We start from the raw sequence: 15,139 nt of genomic DNA, 5'->3' as shown, positions 1-15,139 counted from the left end.
ATGGAGAAGGTGCTGTGACTGACCGAACGTGTCAGAAGTGGTTTGTGAAGTTTTGTGCTGGAGATTTCTCGCTGGACGATGCTCCACGGTGGGGTAGGCCAGCTGAAGTGATAGCGATCAACTCGAGACATTGAGAACAATCAACGTTCTGCCACACACTCAAACAACCCAAATCCATAAAGTTACTGGTGATAATGAAAAATGTGTCTTTTATTTTACAGAAAAAAAACTAAACGGACTTTTTGGCCAACCCAATATGAAATGATGTATACAAATAAATGTTAAATTTAGATAAATTAAAAATACTTGTTCTTTAGAAGTACAACTTATCAAAACCAACAAAAGAAAGAAAATATGAATAATCCTGAAAGCACTAATGAAATTAAATCCATTATGTAAACAATGTGTCAAAGCAGAGTGTCCAGTCCCAGGTGACGTTTATCACTGGTGAATTCCACAGACATTTGAGGAAGGTGCTATACCAGACATACTCCCACTCTTTCAGAGGAGGAAAGAATATTTCTAAATCCATTGTATAAAATCATAATAACTCTGATACCAAAGTCTGAAGGAACACTACAAGAAAATTTAGACCAATAGCATTTAAATGGGGTAAAACTTATGATAAAAATATTAGCAAAAAAAGTTTCTGTGATATATAAGGAGAAAGGATATTACACAAATTCAGTTTATTTCAGGAATGCATGGTAGTGAAGCAGGCGGTGTACTTTACATGAACACAGTGAGAAAATTAATAACATCACTTCAATAAAGGAAAAGCTATTGTATAAAATTCAACACCCAGTCATGGTTTACTAAAATCTAGGAATAGAGTAGAAATTCCTTAGTCTAATAAAGTGTATCCTCACAATCACAGACAGCAAGCATCATATTTAATGATGAAATTTTAAGCTTCCCCTTTGATAAAGATTTAGTCAAGGATGCCTTCTAGGTCCACTTCTATTACTAAATGGGAGGCCTTAGCCAACTTAGTAAGTCAAGAAAAACCGAGACACAAGTATCGAAAGGAAAGCATCGCAAGTCCTAACTGCAGAGGATATAATTCCATGCAGAGAAGATCCAAGGGACCCACAGATACATAATGACAATCAGTGTGTGTTGAGCGAGGTTGCTGGATACAGGGACAATATACAAAAATGAATTACATTTCTATGTATCAGCCCTTCAGGAAAAAAAGCCCGATGGCGTTTGTAGTTGTATCAAAAAGCGGACAATTACAAGAACAGTGTCAGATGCCTGCAGAGGGACGTGTAAAAGAATATCGAGAGAGACCGCAGAGCTAAGTGAAGGACGATGCAGCCCGTTCATAAACCGAACAACTCGATCCAGAGCTTTGAAGAGACGAAGACGTGACCAGTCGATCTCTCGCTTTTACCAACTACAATCAAAACCCCCAAAAGGTGGGTGGGCGGGTGAGCGCGTTTAGTGAAACTCGCCAAAGTGGCTCTCACGCCGATGCAGGAACGCAGCTAGGAGCTGCAGCCGTGGAGACGGACAGGCACGGGCACAAAGGCCCGCTGTGCCCACGTGGACCGTCTGACCCTGAGCCAGGGATTCAACCACCCGAGACTGCAGTCTGCCCTTCGGGGGAAGAGGGGTAACGACAGGGCCTTGCTCGGGGAACTGCTGCGAGCTGTGGATAAGACGTCCCACGTAAAGGCCTCACAGGGCTCCGAGCCTGCAGTCTGGGATGCTCTCTGAGAGTGACAAGACGTCTGCCAGGCAACAGGGCAGGCCGGCTGCCTCCGGTCGGAGCAACAGCACGCAGTAGGTAGGCAACCCCAAGTCTTGACTTCCTCTCCGTTGAATTTAACTGAAAACGTCCCCACCGCTGGAAATAAGGACCCACAGATGACGTTCTGCTCTCACTTTGTCCGGCGATAGCTCCGCGCTGTGGTTAGAGGTCTCGTGACTGCGTGATTGGCCGTGGAAAGCGGTGAGTGTACAGCAGGGCCCTACGCTGCGGCTTTGCACTATCGCAGCTGCCTCACTGCTTCAGCCAGCACAGGCCCTTCCTCCCTGGGCTACTTTCATCTCGCCCTCCCTTGGTCCCCCACCCTTACAACAGGGCCCCCCCCGCCGGGTTGAGGGAAGCCCTGTATAAACGGCGTTCCTTACACCTTCACCTGCGAAGCTGGCGCACCAGAAACACGTGCTTTCCTCTGGGACCTGCTGAGGGACTCTCCTCGCTGGTCTCCGCTCCCGGCTCCAAAAACCTGTGAAAATCTTACAGCCACCCAAACCAAACTGTACAGGAGACGCTTAGTTATGCTTGGCGCAGATGAGGCTGAGTGTGAGCGGGGACTTCTTTCTGCCAGGGACCTGCCAGGCCCCGCCTGGACACTGGTGCCCGGGCCCGTTCCTGGCACTGCCCTCTCGATCCCGGGAGGCTGCAGCTCTGCTCCCTTGTTAGGCGGACGTCAGGCTGCGTTCTCATGTCACAACCCCTGTGACATGTCACTGAGGTCAACTCAAGCTCTGGATTGTGAAGCTGTCTGGCACTCGAGGAGCCGTGCCAAAGCAGCAGGTGTTACCAGACAGCTCGCACCTGCTCAGCGTCTCCAGCTGCCGCGGCCGGCTGTGCCCAGAACGAAGACCGCCGTCTGTGCTGCAGAGCCACTGCCTTCCGCCACGGCGGCACCAGGCAGCTGTGGCCTCCTCCACCGCACGGTCCCCAAACATTATCCGACGTGAGGGAGGTTAGGGGAGAATGCCCCGCGCTCCGGACGTAACCCGCTTCAACGGCAGAAAGTCACTCCCACGCCTGCGAGGCCGTGAGGACAGAAACGGGGGCTCGTCCTGTGACTTCCGTGTGAAAACCATTCAGTGGCTTCAGGATAAAGCGGAAGCGGCTGACTGGGAACACAAAACCCTTCCTGACCGAATGCTCGTCTCCCCTCGAGCCGCACAGGGCCGCCACCCCTGCCCCCTCCCCCCACACAGGCACCTGTACACGTGCACACGCCCGCACACCCACACGCGGCCACACGTGGCCACACGCACATGCACACACACACTCACGGGACTCGCCCTGTCCCCGAGGCTCAGGGTCCCCAGTCCTGTGCTCCTCAGCATCCTGATGGAGTTGAGGCCCCGCCCTAAACACGCTCTACTTCTCCCGTGCTTTTCAGTCCCCAGATGTGCCCCTGGGGGTTTGCAGGGTCTCCATCGACCAACCACCACTTGGACTACACGGAAGCCGCGTCGGCGTGAAGAAATGAGGGCTGGTTCTTAAGGAAATCTTTAGAATGGGTCTGTACCAACGATCACACGGGTATACTTTGTAGGCCACGTGACATACAATCATGTATAATTGTAAGATATGACCTGCAGGGAGATGCCATCCAGAACATCTATACTAATGTCATTGTGCACGTGTATTGTTACACGTGCGTTTCCCATACTTCAACCACGCAGAGGAAAGCACAGCAAAGACGTCTGACACGCTCGGACCGGAGCCCCTGGCCGGCGGCGTGTTCAGTTCTGCACCAGCCTCGAGCAGGTGCGCATCTTCATCTCACGCACCGGACAGAGCACGCCTGACCCGCAGGACCGTCCCACCCCAGCGCTGACCTCTCGGACCCTTGACACTCCCCGTGTAGCCCCCAGTGATGCCACCAACAGCGGGCACGTTGGTCCTTGCAGGCACTCCGCTCTCGGTCCCTCGTGTCTGGGGGCAGTGTGGCCGGGGGCCGGAGAGGAGGAGGACCCAGTGGGAAGAGACTGAAATTCAGAAGGGGGGAGGTGCCGTAAAACCTGCCATGGCACCCGGGGCGGTGGAGAGAAGCCGCTCCTCTGCTGGGAACCCTGAGCTGCTCCTGAGAAAACAGGTGCCAACTTCGTGGGAAGAAGGAATTCATCTTCTAAGGCGCCCAGACGGGGGAGGCTCAGAGTCAAAGCTGAAGAGCCCATTTCGGAAAGAAAAGAAGTTCCCCCCACCTGGGCAGTGGCCTCTGGGGAGCTGACCTCTTAATCATACACCCCACAAGTCCCCGAACTCTTGAGGTCATGGCTGATGAGGCCTGTGCTTGCCCTGGCCGTCCACACGCCCCGGTCGCCTGCGGGGCCTGGAGCAGGACGATTGCCACCTTCTGGTCTGTGCTTTCTGTCTGTGAGGCTAAGGGCTTAAACGGACTCCACCCGAGACCAGCGCGGCCGGGAACACACAGGTGTGTATTGAAGTTCAGGCCACTGCCCGGGCCGGCCGGTGGCTCAGCTTGTCGCAGCGTCGTCCGGTAGACAGAAAAGGTGGCGGGTTCGATCCTTGTTCCGGGCGTGAACGGGAGGGAACTGATTGGTGTTTTTCTCACATCGACGTTTCTCTTTCTCTCACCATCAATCGATCAATAAACATATGTACCCTCAGGTGAGGATTTTAAAAAAATGCGGACCGTCGATGGTGCCTGCGGCTTGAGGCACAGTCCCGGGGTGGCCCAGCTCACACGGCGCTGTCTGCCTCTCGCTTCGTGCTCTTGTGGACGTATTAATTTGGGGCAGATAGCAGCCGCCGTGCCTTTTCCACCTCTTAAAAAAGGGAAATCAATAGCTCCGCGTGTCTAAACCCTCTGACTCGCTAAAGACAAGCTCTGCCACCTTTTGAAGTTTCACACACGAAGGGAGTGTTTACGTCAACGGCAGACAAGCTTTTAGGTTCGCTCTCTCCTGCTCTCCCACGGACAGCTGCTAATCGGGCCTTTTATTTTCTGAAGGAATCTCGGTGCCGGAGAGCTCACGTCCTCTGAGATTAAAAAAAAGAGCATTTTAAAAATAGCCCTTGAGATAAAAAAAAAAATTGGCAGAACTCCAATCGTGTGCCGGGTGGAGACGGGGGATGGAGGCTGCAAAGGGCCCGGCAGGGCCACGGGGGCCGTCTCCGGGCTGGTGTCGCAATCCCTGGGCGGGGGCGTGCGGGTGAGCCCCACACGTGGCACCCGCACCTCTGTCTAGTTAAGGTGCCTCACGCAGCATGCCCCGTAATTTCCCTCATTGGGGGCACGGCCTTGTGAATCAAGCAAGAGACGCATGGCCTCCATCTTACCCCGGAGGCGGCGGAGGCTGGCTCGTTCCTCCTCCACGCTCCAGAGTTGGCAGGAGACACGCCCGATGTCTGCCCCCAGATCCCTCCCGATTCTCACCGGCTCCCATCTTGAGGGACCCTCTCAACAGGACAGGCGTTCCCCGGTGACCACCCCCACCCCTGGGCACCGACCCCTCCAAATGGCCGGACTCACAAATTCTCTCACATGTGCCTGGATTGTCGGACTCGGTGGGACCCTTCTGTCAGCCCTCCATTGCCCAATGGGGAATGCGGGGCAGGCACCCACCTGCTCGGAGGCACCCCGCCTTCCGCCTCCTCCGTAAATCACGGGGCCTCCAAGCAGGCGGCCACCGCTGGGCAAGCGCGAAAGTGTTGAACTGTGAGTAATAATTCATATCGCAGCGGGATTCCAGCCCGAGGGTGAGAAAGCCGCCGCGGCCCTCCCAGCGCTGAAAAGGGCTGGGACTCGTATAATTTTATGCCGGCAGCACATGGATCATACGAGGGGGGAATATTCTTCCGATGACCTGAACGTCACGTGTTGTCATTAAAACGCATTCAGCCGAGGCTGTGGCTGGGTGTGAGGCCCGTTGGAGGGACGTGTCGGGCTCGGTTTTGGCAGGCCCCGCTGCCAATTTAGAGAGTGTGTGTTACGAGCCGTCTTCGTGGTGGACGTGTGAAATTTACGGCCCGTGGAAAGTCATTTTCTGATTGCGACTTGGCCCACACGTTGAGGCGGCTACATGAGAAATTCACGGGCCTGTAATGTCCCTCCTGACAGAGCTGGGGTTCAAACTCTCTCCAAGCAGAGCCAGGGCGGCGAGGCGCAGAGCTGGACCAGAGCCGCAAGGGAGACGCATCCATTAGTGACGTCCTCCCTGATGCCCTCTCCTGCGGACACCCCCTGAACTCACCCATCTGTCAGCCCCAACAAGCAGGCCTTCCCAACGGGCTCCTGCGTCCTGTGTTCCGGCTGCCCGTCCCCGCGAGAACGGGGCGCGTGGACCCGGTTTCCCTCTGCCAGACGTGACGTGGGCCAGGCTCTAATCCACAGGCACCTCTGTCTTTCCTTCACTCTCAGAGCTCACGGGGGGTGGGGGGGCAGAACTGCTGATCAGCGAAGATAAGAACCAGGCAGGACGGAGCAGTGGAAGAGAGGAGGCTTCTCCACTCTCAGATGCAGCAGAGGTCAGGGCCTTCTGCAGCCTCAAACCACTTCTTCCTGTAACCTCAACTGAGAGTGGACGCTGAGCAGGAAGGAAGCTGGCCCACAGTCCCTCTCCCGTGAGAAGCAAAGGATGACCCTCCTGCCTTGTGGCCGGAAGAGACTGACCCACACTACTCCACCCACCTGGAGACAGAGGTGTCCCAAGTTAAGTGCACTCGGTACCAAAATGCCCTTTGAGAACAGAGACGTCCCAGGTTTAATCCCAGCCCTGCCCTTGACAAAGCGTATGCGTCTGGGCTGTGACCGTCCCCTTCTTGCCTTAGTTTCCGTGTCCATGAAGTGGGTGTCACACCTCACGGGGACATTATGAATCCCAAGTAGATGGCGACTGGCAAGCGTCGAGTCACAGTCTTTGCCAAAGCGACTGTTTTGTGTGGCTGCTGTTACGGCGAAGGGTGGGGTGCTGTGGCACCGATGTCACTGGCCCACCATGGGGACACACGGCCCGAGCTGGCCTCGGCACTGCTCAGCTCTGCGGACGTAAACTTATTAAAAAAGAGAGAGATTTCCACACACAAGCAGCCCACTCCCTTTTTAAAGTAGTAATTAGGGTATATTTTAGTACCGAAATCCTGCTTTTGATGGTAACGTGTTTTACTCCGTCTCATACAGCCCCTGTTACGTAACTACAGTTTCATTAATTAATAAGCCAGATGCGATGAGTTCTGGCAGGGGGACATTCGCACACAGAGCCGGGGGCACAAACAGACCCTGATGCGAGATCACGCAGACAGCACCCCACACAGGCACACGCACACGGGCGTGCTCACCAAACGTCTGTGTATTCGCCGGAGGTGTTCTCCAGTAAGGAGGCTCAGCAAGTCCATTTGAGATTCGAGGCGAACGAAGAGCAGACACCGAGGTACAGGGGTGGCAGACCTTCCCAGGTCATTGTCTCGTGATCGGCGGAGACCCGTCTGCACGCTCGAACCGAAAACACCCGACGACGCCAGCGCCGACTCTCCCTAACAAGCTTGACGTGGCTCATGAATCAATCTGGGCGTCGAGAAGGCAGCGGCACTGTGCCGCTCGCCGAGGTGGGCGCTCTCTCGCAAATCCCACCCCGGTGTGCAGTGAGGTCGGTGCGGGGGCTTTCCTGGCACACAAGCGTGTCCAATAAATATCAGCAGTGTCGTCGTGGGACCAGCGTCCCCTGCAGCACAGGGACCTGGGCCTTAGGGGCCCCAAGTGCCCTAGCCAGGCGACCCCCGTGTGCCAACGTCTGGGCAGTGGGCGCGCAGCTGGACGCTGAGCCCAGTATCCACAGCCCAGTCTCAGTAAAACCCAGGGGAGAAAGTTACTTGCATTGTTGGGGATTACTTTCCTTGTTGCTTCCCTATGTCCTTTAAAAGTTTACTCTTTCCATAAAAGAAACTCTTATTTTAAAACACTAGCCAGGCCCTGGCGGGGTAGCCCAGTGGGTTGGAGCGCCGTCCTGATAGGCCCAGGTAGCAGGTCCGTCCCCAGTCACAGGGGTAACGACACACCTGTTCCTGTCACCTCGCCCCCAGCTGTTCTCTCAGCTGCTGCTCGGGACAGGCCACACCTCACTCTGCGTCCTCACTGTCCCTTTTCGAATGCCCCTGCGGTGCTCAGCACACGCCTGTCGGCCCACAACTGCATCTTTCCAGTTGGGAGAACTACTTGCACTTGGCCTTCTGTTTCCTATGGCCACGCCAGCAGCCTTTAAAAAACACCGTCCACCCTGAGCAAAGGTCGTGCACGAGCAAAGTGAATCTTGAGTCCCCTCTCCCCGCCCGTCCCTCAGCGTGGCCTGTTCTCCGGGTGTGACTGTGCTGAAGCCAAGTCTGCAGGTCGCTCGCTAAGCTGCCATCGGTCTGAGAGCGGCAGCCTGTGACGCTGCGGCCTGCCCGTGACTACCGAAGTGAACAGCTGTCCCACAGCTGTGCCACGAGCTCCCGTCGGTGGAGTTCCAGTCTTCCCAATGGTGGTCTATTTAACTTCCCCCTTCATTTGTTGTGTTCTGTATACACATGGGCCGTTGCGAAATGTCCCTACCAGAGAAATTGCTGGCCACGGTGTTTGTCCCCAGGCGGTTGACCCGACCCTCGACCTCTTTTCTGTTGGCCTCTGACAGGGCAGCCGGTGATGAGGTGACAGGCCGGGCCCTTGCACGAGCGGACGGGAGGGCAGTGAAATGAAGGCTGTGCGAATCCAGCTGATTTCAGCCTCTTCTGCTTTGAGAGGCAGAGATGTCCCGTCTCCCTCCTGCGTGATTAATAACGCAGTGGCGGGTCCCTCTTCAGCCAGAGGGTCACTGTCACCCTCGGCCGAGTCTGACATTTTACACTGTAAGTACGGCCAGCCTCAGGCACGGAGGTACCCAGAGACAGATCTCATTAAAGGAGATGTCGCCAGAAGAGCGAGCCGGCAACCACGCCACTGCCAAGAAGCCTCCAGCGCTGGGGGGTGGGGGGAGAGGACAGCGAGGGGCTCCGTGTCACCACGCAGCGTTCTCAGCGCGTCACATATGCCCCGGATGCCCACACCCTCCCTCTGTGAAATGTGGAAACAAGGCCCTGACTGAGGGGGCCGTCGTGGCTGGTTTAAAAGAGAAATAACAGAGAAAACCGCTCTGGGGTGTGTGGGTTGAATGCACAACTTTGACAGAAGAACAGTGCGCGTGATCAGCTCGGGCCCACGGTGCTGACCCCTCCACAGGGTGGAGCCACTCGGGGACTGGGGTGGGGAGACCAGGGAGGTGGGATAACCAAGGTTGGGGGGCTGGGGGACATGAGGGCAGATGAGTGTCTGTCTCTGCTCCTTGATGGGGGCGTCCCTGACCACAATGGGGTCTTTCTTCTGTGCGTCCCCGGAGCCTATGGCTGAGAAATAACCAGCACTGAGTCACGTTTGCCGAGTCAGTGGGGCTGCCTGCCGCGGGGGCACAGGGACCCTGCAGGGTCCTGGGAGCCCGAGGGCCCCAGAGGGAGTGCCTCCTCCTCGCTCTCCGCTGCTGCGTCTCCGTGGGAAACAGAACTCAGGGCCACGTCCAGATGGCCGGCCCCACCGCTCCCGTGCTTTCCTTCAGCTGGAGGGCTGCCTCCCCCCGCCACCGCCTGCCCCCCGCCCCAGAACCATGGAGAGACTAGAGCGGGGATCTCATTCCACTGCTGAGAGGGTCGCCGCACCCAGCAGGCTCTCTGTCCCGCGGGGTCTGCATCGGGAGGATGTGGCCGGAGCGCATCCCGGCTGGCGGACAGGCCCCCGCGGACCACGGCCCCCGGGTGTAAGGCTGTGTCCCTGTCCCCTCCGCTGCTGACAAGGCGGTTTGCCTCGTTTTATGGACTAGGGGCTGCACGCACTCCGTGGCGGTTAGTGGTGTCAGCACTGCGGCCGTAAATCTCGGGCGGGAGATGATCTTCGTTAACGAGCAGCACGACGCGGACAGAGGTCATTTTTGTTAACGATGCCAGAAAGCCTGCGTTTGCGGTGATGGATCTGGAAGGAGGCGGTCGCATTAACCTTGGCATTGTATTGATGGACCCCTGCACCCCCTGCCGCGCGCCCTCCCCCGTCCGTCCGCGTCCACCGGGCCCAGCCCAGGGCGTGGCCTCCGCCACCTTGGACTTGAGCCCCGTCTCCCAGAAGGCAACCCTGGGCAGCCTCTGCCTCTTAAAGGCTCAGATTTTGCATCCGTATTTCTTCCCTCTGACTAAGTGCAGTAACATGGGGTTGATACGTGTTTTATACATGTTTACAACTACCCAGTATGACCTTCGCATAAAGGAAAAAAGCATTTCTGCAAGAAAACATTCCTGTATCTTATTTTCTTTAAAGGAAAAGAGCATTTCTCTCTGTGGGCAAGTGGGAGTCCACAATCTCTTATTTCCTACCTGCCTCATAGGACTGGTATTGAATCAAGTAAGAAAAAGTATTTGAAAACACTTCACAAATGTGAGCTCACATGGTTTCACACACACACACACACACACACACAACACACTGGAAGTCTTTTCCTCGAACTCGCAAAGCCCTTGTGCGTGGGGGCCACGGAGCAAAACCGGAGGTGCCGGGTACAGGGCAGAATCGCTCTCGTTTGCCGCCTAACTCAAGGTGACGTGGAGTGACGTCAAAGGCGTCTTCCCAGGTACGTGATGAGGTGCACAGGATGTGGCAGTTCGGGTCCCATGTGGCAGTCACCCAGGCCACAAGAGGTGACGCCCTGTTGACTTGGAGCCGGGGTGGTGGCTCAGGAGTGGTCTCTGCGTCACAGGCTACAGAAGGGGGGCTCAGCTGCACCTTCAGGCCACCTCCCCTCCAACACCATGTTCACGGGGATGTTAACGCAGAGTTAGAGTTCAAAACCTGCAAAGGTCAGCGTGCCTATGGAGCAAAGAAAGCGGGAAGCAGAAATGAGGTCGATCAGGGGAAACCCCACACCCGGGCGACATCCGATCTCTCGTCTCCAAGGCAGCCAAGCACCTGGGATGCCTGCACGGCACAGGTGTTCTCCCTCTTCGCCACCGTGGGGAACGGCGGCCACAGTGCTGTGTCCTCGGTCGTCACTGCCGTCAGAGTTCATGAACTCTCCAGATTCATTAACGTGGGGGGCACATCAGCTCCACTGAACCTGTCTCCGCAAAGGCTGCTCTGGCTCCTTTGGGTCTTGGGGACGACCCGGCTCCTCCTTTCGGCTCCCATCCCTTGAAACCCAGCTTAGCACCCCTTCTAACGAGCCTCTCGGTGCTTCTTTCTCCCGGTTACAGCCTGGACTCTGTGGGCAGAGGTCTGTCTCACACCCCTCTCGTCACCCGGTCGGAGCTGCAAGCTCAGTTCTGAGACCAGTCCCTAACAGACGCATGTTGGTCAGTGACTGTGCGCCGAGGGGTCGCCTCTGGGCCACCATCCCCACCCCTCTCTCCTGGGGGGCAGTGCTTCTGCTCAGGGAGACCCACCAACCCTCCAGCTCTCCCAACGTTCTTTCCTCTTTTTTCAACCTGTAAAAGCAAGTCTTGCTGAGAAGGGGGGTCTGGGAGCGCAGTGACATTCGAGAAGGACAATGTCCTTTCTCCAAGCCCGCAGTTCCCAGCTGCCCTGGCGAGGACACCCCACAGGGCGAGGCCACCAGCCACAGTGGAGGTGGCCGAGAGACGGGACGTGTGTTTGCATCGCTGTGCTTAGAGGGTGTCAGACCAGGAGCAGCTCACGAGGCTTGAACAGAGATGACCGGGAGGGCTTCTGCACTTCCTGCTCGGGGCGGGGGCCTGGAGAGGCGGGGGTGGCCCTGCAGAACTGCAAATCTGCAAGGGGAGGCCAGACGCCTGGTACCCGACAGATGGGCCTCCAGGGTCCATGCTGAGCTTCGGACCTGCGTCCTCGGTAGCGTGTTCTGAGGATGATGGGAAGATAAGTAAGAACGACATCCGCCCCCTCTAAGGGCTCTGGAGGGGGCGATGGTGGGCCAGGGCTTGGAGGCTCCCACCTGTGACCCGCTGCTTCCTTCCTCCACCAGGTCCCATGGCGGTGGCAACGCCAGCTGCACTGGCATCTTGGGCCTCCTGAGAAACACTTCCTCCGAATAACGGCGCCACAGACTCCAGGGAGGTAGGTGGGAGACCTGGGGCAGGTGGTGCTCCCAGTGCAGAGGCCGGGGAGGAGCCGGGGCTCCAGGTTCGGATGGAGGCCAGGTAGCCACATCGCAGCGTGCACTCTCTCTGCCACGCTCACGTCCCAGCCCCTTCCTCTGAAGAAGAGAGACCCCTGTCATGCCACCGTCTTCTCTGGTGGGGGAAGCCACCGTGACTCCCACCACAGGGCATCCACGGACATCGGTCTTTCTAACAATCCGTGTCACTTCCCCAAGAAGATGGGGCTTCCCGTGCTCGGGGACTGGCGGGGATGGGGGGTGTGTCCCTCACCCGAGCTCTGTCTAGACCACCCGAAGCAAGATGCGGTCACAGCGGCGGGGATGCCACAGAACAGTCCGAGGTGGGGCCTCGGGCTGTCACTGCAGCAGCGGCCAGGCCACCGCCCAGGGTCACGTGGTCCAGGGCTCCTGTCAGTGACAGGAGCGCACGCCAGGAACACTGAAGAGCAAGGTGGACATGCGCTGGGGAAGGTGGGGGCTCGGGTGGCAGTGATTGATGGCGCCGCCTCGCGCAGCCAGACGTGGGAGGACTCCATGGAGCATGTAAAACAAGGATCCGGTGGCTTTTACAAACAGGCCTGACAGCGGGGCCGAGATGCGGCAACCTGGCGTGTGGAGGTGACATATTTAGGACACAACGCAGGGACGTGAGCAGCCAACGCCCGGCTGGAAGGCGGCCTGTTCTGCCCCTCAGGGGCCATTCCATGGAGACGTCAGACGAAGGTGCTGGGACATGGCCGACTACCTGCCGGACACGTACGGCCACCCAGTTCCCCCGCCGTTTACTGACCCACGGAGGTGCCCGAGGACGCCATAGTGGGGGGGTTGTAGCAGCCTCCCTGGGCCCGGGAGGGACTTCTGGGGAGTGCCGGCCCGAAAAGGTCTCTATGGCTCCACGCCCCCGCCTGCATCCTCCCTCCCGCCGGTGGTCCCGGCTGCACACACTTCGCCTCCAACAGGGGCGTCCGCCAGGTGAGGTCGTCCACCAGGGACACGTGTCCCTGCCAAGCCTGTGACCCCGCACAGGCACTTCCCAGGGTCCCGCTGGCGGGCTGTTTCCGTGACAAGTCTAGTGCTGGAGCCGGGACGGGGTCCGCAGCCCAGCAGCCAGAGTCATCTCGCGTTCAAATGCAACGCGCCCGTTCCATCCAGGTCTCTCAGGCACAGTTTGTGGTGCGGGTCTCAGTTCTCCTGGGGTGGGGGAAGGGACCCCATCTTCTCATTACTCTTCCCTGCCCTCGAAGTCTTCCTTGTCACCTGTCACCATGCGAGCCCCGCGTGCTTGCCGACTGTCTCACGGCCCCGTGGCGCCCTGGGGTCCTGGAAGCGGCCACGGGCCGGTGCACAGTTTGTGTCGGTTCCGGTTTGGTCATTTATTGAGCCTCAGATGGCTGAGGTCACTTCTCCTGCCTCCCAACCCCTGCCACCCTCTCGGGCCCCACCGACTCCCTCCGCATCAGGGGCCTCGTGGCCAGAGCTCGCAAGGAGACGTGATGGGGTGGTCCTCTTTTCAAAGCCAGGCCCCCAGGAAAGGCACGGCCCCAGCCCGGGAGCAGGCGGCCCAGGATCCCGGCCCAGGATCTCCTGGACCAGCTGGACTGGCCCTGACTTGGAAGAGAGGCACTGCCTCTCCGAGGGGCTGTGGGGGAGCCCCGCAGTGTGGGGTCCAGACAGGCGTGCCGGAGAAGCTCCCCCACAGTCACGGATGGAAGTCCCAGGGCTCTCCGGAGCAGACTTCCTATGAAACAGCTCCGCGAGTCCAGAACCAAGGACGGCTCCTTACTTCTTACCTTTTTCCTACTGAAAAAAAGGAAAATTAAAAATAAAAGACTGGGCTGCCGTTCCATCTAACAGTCATTTCTTGGGTGCCCGTGTCTGGGGTCGGCAGACGTGTATGTGACATGTTTGTCTCAAACCATTTCGCTTTCTGTTCCCCTTTCACCCTCTGAAAACGGGCCCCAATGCTGTACCAGTGAGCCCCCTCAGGGCAGCTCACAGAACGCAGCAGAGCCGCTCAAGGCACGCCACTTGGGGAGCGTCTCGGCACTTTCCTATCACGACCGCAGACAGTCGTTCCTTTAACCCTCTTGCACCCCCTTTTCTCATCGTCCGAGGGGACTCTGACACCCGCTTCCTGAGGAATGCGGTCTTTTCCCACGGCACAGCATTTCCACGGACCCTCCGCCACACTCCGTGGTCCGCTTCACACGCCCCTCGCCCACAGCGTCCCTGCATCGGCACCGAATCCACGCGCCCACCACGCATTTGAGACCTGGGCTTGTAACCCGCAACCTGCCCGGCCTCTCAGGGCTCCCAGTGTCGTAAGGAGCCAGCCAGAGCAGGACGAGGAGTCCAGGCTGGTATTTCTCTTCTCCAGCAAAGGGAAAAAGCACCTCTGCAGAAAGGCGGCTACAGGAGGGGACTTCGTGATTTGCTCCTGAAATCCTCCCAGACAGTCCAAGTCCCACCCTAAATGTGGACACTTAAAGTCCATCTCTTCTGGCCTGGCCAGGAGGCTCAGTGGGTCGGAGTGCCGTCCCTACACCAAAAGTGGCGGTTCGATCCCCGGTCGGGGCGCGTACGGGAGGCAGCTGATCCGTGCTTCTCTCTCTCTCTCTCTCTCCCTTCCCCTCTCAATAAGATCGACAAACATTTCCGCAGGTGAGGATTTTTTTAAAATCCATATTGTTTTATAAAAGGTTCACAGAAAAATGTTTAATTTCCCAAGCAGACTCACACAAATCTTGAGGGATTTTCAGTCAAAACATGTGGAAGCAGTAAAACACTCAGACTCACTCGGGGTGAAGGAGCCATTGGGGTGAAAGGGTCTCCTGGAGCTTCTGGAAGGTGCCTCCGGCCCGTGGGTGGAGGGGGGGGCAGGCAGGGCGGCCCGACCACCGAGGCTGCTCCAGGGAACCCGAACTTGAACATGAGACTCGGGTCAGTTGTCACTGCAGCTTTTCTGGTTTTGCTTCAATTTTCTTTTGTTTTAATCTGAAGAATTGGCAGGCAATCCCGACCAATTAAAATACCATAGAAAACATTTTACTACTTCTTTTGAGAAGAAAAAAATTATCCAGATTCACATCAGCTGTTTCGCCGGTTAAAAATACCGAAGCTCACAGGCGGTTCTGCCCAGTTTGAAACTTCTTGCTTATCATTACTTCATAATTTAATTAATGTTTAGAATGATCTCATTAAGAAATTCCCATATTCTCAGAAATCCAAGAAAGATGTAATT

The sequence above is a fragment of the Desmodus rotundus genome, chromosome 12, assembly GCF_022682495.2.
Source record: "Desmodus rotundus isolate HL8 chromosome 12, HLdesRot8A.1, whole genome shotgun sequence".
Lineage (NCBI taxonomy): Eukaryota > Metazoa > Chordata > Mammalia > Chiroptera > Phyllostomidae > Desmodus > Desmodus rotundus.
This window is presented reverse-complemented; position numbering follows the sequence as displayed.